Consider the following 3,992-nt stretch of genomic DNA (forward strand, 5'->3'; position numbering starts at 1 on the left):
TTCTTTACTTTCATTTGCGGTGAAAGTGAAAGTGGCATGAAAGTGAAAGCCTATCCTTGATAAACCCCGAAGCTCTGTTCATATAATCATCGTCCGATTTTAAGGAAAAGCGTCAGTGAGGGGATTAAGGGTCAGAAATCAGCAATGGTCCACTGGATGGTAGTGTTCAAGCAGATCTTGATGTTGGATTTCATTCGCGGTCGTGGAATCAGGGTCAAATATGTAAGGGACAAACGTGTTGATCGTGTTTGTGAGGACGTCATTCGCCGTTTAAAACAAAGGGTTTCTTTGGAAGAGGTATCCGGCGCTGGTCAGTACGATGTTAAAGTGATGTTCTGCCCTATCGTCTCTCGCGCTGGGACTGACATCGAGGCTGTTCTCTGGAATGTCACAGGTACATCACACACCGCTGCAAGGTGGTTATAGGTTATCAGCCAAAACAATACACATACTCCCAGTAAACAAGGACCGTCCCTGGACGTTCAAAATAGGTCTAAAAGTAGTCTGTCTGTCAAGGACATATTTTAAACGTCAATGGACGTCCAAAATCCATCTTAATAAGTTAGTTAAATGGTGACCAATCGATAACGTCAGTGGACGTTCAAAACGCGTTTTATACAAGTAATTTATTTCGGGACCAATTAATAACGTCAATGGACGTCCAAAATACGTCTAATAGTCGTCTTTTCAATGTCTGTGTTTGGACGTCTTTTCAACTTTCATTTTCAACCTTAAGAGAACGTTGATTAGACGGCAGTCATTACGTTATTTCAACGTTGAATCAACGGCTAATTGTTTACTGGGCTACTTCATTTCTACAGTCATTGTCCTTTTTATCAGCTTATTGACCATAGGGTGTATACGATTACAGTCTGTAGTCCAGCTGTTGCTCTGCAAGGTCTGTGAACCCATGTTCATGAATGGACTCCACAGAGCAGGGTTGATTCAGGAGGGGGGTGATTCTCAGCGCTGCAGTGACATGGTGAGCACAGCAGGTACAAGTGGCCTAAATCTGATGATTTTTGTTCTGCTGTTCACTCTGTCTATATTATGTGACCTATATCTGACATCAGCGTGAACAGGCCACACTCCTAAACTGACAACGCCTCAGCAGACGCCTTTCGTTTTTGAAATGAAGGAATGGGACCAGACTGGTGTTTTACTGCAGCACTGTATCACAAACCCTCTCTTATCTTTATTCCAAATGAGCTCTGTGTTAAAAACAGAGTTTTAATGAAAGACTTTAAGAAATATTTAAACATGAACTGATGATTCTTTCACACTAAGTGCAAATTTCCCAGGTCTTTAGTGAACACATGGTCTCCAAAGAGAAGATGAGCGCAGATAATGAGTTTAATATTTCCATGATGGACATTTATACAATTACACACTGACATTCAGTCATTATCTGTAACCCTTATCCAGTTCAGGGTCGCGGTGGGTCCAGAGCCTACCTGGAATCATTGGGCGCAAGGCAGGAATACACCCTGGAGGGGGCGCCAGTCCTTCACAAAGTGACACACTCTCACACATAGGGACACTATTGAGTCAACAATCCACCTACCAACGTGGGAGGAAACCGGAGCACCCAGAGGAAACCCACACAGACACAGGGAGAACACACCACACTCCTCACAGACAGTCACCAAGAGGAAACCCACGCAGACACAGAGAGAACACACCACACTCCTCACAGACAGTCACCCGGAGGAAACCCACGCAGACACAGAGAGAACACACCACACTCCTCACAGACAGTCACCCGGAGGAAACCCACGCAGACACAGGGAGAACACACCACACTCATCACACATGTCCCTGGAGCTGTGTGACTGCGACACTACCTTTTTTTTTTTTTAACAAAATTACTACTATTATTTACAAAATGAAAATGCTTTGACCAGGCTGTGTCCATGTCCTAAACACCTCAAATTAAAATGAAAATGCTTTGCTCAAAGAATGGAGGCCGGAGTGACGTAAAAATTCACATGAATTCCGATCATTCCGATTCAGACAGAGCAGCATTGCCCTCAGTGTCACTGCTGGACCAACACAACACACACTAACACACGCCTACCACATCAGTGCAGAGAATAATCCACCGCCACATCTTACCTGCCCTGTGGGGGTCCTGTGGGTGTGACGAAATAAACCTGCGGTCTTCAAACCAATATATGACCCTTGTTGGGTACTATTTTAGTAGCTATTCTAAAGTAACATCTCGTTTATACTGTCAACAATAATTTTGCTATATTTCCTTTTTGGGTGTGTGTAGCTGGTGAAGCCACCATCTTGATAGTGCTGCACCACACTATCGACAGACATGCCATTTTACCAAGCAGCTCTTCGTACGACAGAGATGGGCTGAAGCTTGTGGATTTCCTCTTCTCTGAGAATGCAGGACTGCTGGACTGTGAAAGAAACACTGAAGCATTCAACAAGGCAGAAAGCCATTTAACGCAGTGGCTTCCGCTTTATTTAAATCTAGAGGCTCCACCTGCTTCACAGTCTCCACCTGACACTCAGCGTCCTGTGAGTATGAATACACACGTACACACGATTATTACGAATGGATGTTTCATGACAGTTTAACACAGATTAACCCTAAACTGCTTCTTTTTTTCCCTCTGAACAGCAGGGAAATGGTGGCCATTGTCCAAAAAAACATTGGGTTGGGTTAACCGTGATGTACCTTGTGTTACTTTGGAAGACGAGGGACTATTACCAGCGTTCACCTCATGCTGCTGTTGGTGTAGTGAGTGGGATGATTGGAGGCATTGCTGGTGGGTTTTTTAACAGAAGGGGTAATGGATGGTTTAGGGATGGATTGGTGGCCGGGGCTGTGGGAGGGTCTGTTGCCACGTTGCTATTGATATTCTACAAGGTGTAGGTCCAGGTTTAAAGTTCATTAAAACTCACTGATAAAGCTTAAATAACGTGTTGTAGCTCAAACCTCGAAGCTCATGTGTAACATTAGAAGCTTGTGAAGTGTGTTTGTTTGTTGCAGCTATAAGTCAGAGGTGTACAGCTTTTATTTTTTTTCAAATTCCAAGTCATTCACTTTAAATAGCACTCAGCCACAGGGAAGGTGGACACACCAAGACAAAACTAACAGAAAAGGTTGAGACAAGGCTTGGATGAGTGAAACGAAGTAATTGTGTTATCTGTAGAGATCTGAACTTTGACTTGTAATATTTACAAACATTAAAAACCACGTGGTTTAAATACTGTGTGTTTCATTTTATTTGTGTTAATCTTACTGTGCTGTTTTAGTTATTTTGTACGGTATTGTCACCATTCTCTCCATACCACTAGATGTCAGCCTTCTGTTGTTAAAGCGCAGAGAAACCTCTGTCCTGTTATGTATTGGTGGGGTCGATGTTTGGGATGAACACAGAATAGAAATGGCCTGGGAAAAGTGCCCTATATTTCTTTTTTTTTTTTATGTATTCAAATGTAGCTCTAATTCTGTGCTTTACAGGGTCCAATCTAATACGACTGTTAGCCCTGAGCTTACATAAGCCATTAGCCACTAGCATAACCTGCTAATCGTGATGCAGCAGTGAGTACCATGTGACCCACCATTACACCTCCAGTCCAGTGGTATTTCATGCTTGAAATGGTAACGCTGAGGATAGCAGACAATTTGTCCAATTTAAATCATCTCCAGGTTGAGATCAACACCCTCCTCCCCCCTTTCTCTACATGAGAATAATGTGTAGCATTATTATATATATATATATACACCATTTCAATCTTATGGTAGAGTCTTGCTGCTTGCTGTTCATAAATTTAAGGGTTCCAGTTAGGATCCAGCAGGTAGGTGTCTAAGTCACAGCTCCAGGGACCTGTAGGTTGTGGGTTCGAATCCCACTCCCGGTGACTGTCTGTGAAGAGTGTGGTGTGTTCTCCCTGTGTCTGCGTGGGTTTCCTCCGGGTGACTGTCTCTGAGGAGTGTGGTGTGTTCTCCCTGTGTCTGCGTGGGTTTCCTC

The 3,992-nt window shown here is 43.5% G+C and overlaps 1 long non-coding RNA gene across 1 annotated transcript; it reads left to right on the forward strand.

The window, feature by feature from the left end:
- On the forward strand, positions 1-3,225 carry LOC136702603 (uncharacterized). The gene is made up of 3 exons (XR_010803935.1): positions 1-394; positions 2,276-2,532; positions 2,636-3,225. It is a non-coding gene; the product is annotated as an uncharacterized lncRNA (long non-coding RNA).
- Positions 3,226-3,992: the final 767 nt, after the last annotated feature.

This window comes from Hoplias malabaricus, chromosome 7 (genome assembly GCF_029633855.1).
Source record: "Hoplias malabaricus isolate fHopMal1 chromosome 7, fHopMal1.hap1, whole genome shotgun sequence".
Classification (NCBI taxonomy): Eukaryota; Metazoa; Chordata; class Actinopteri; order Characiformes; family Erythrinidae; genus Hoplias; species Hoplias malabaricus.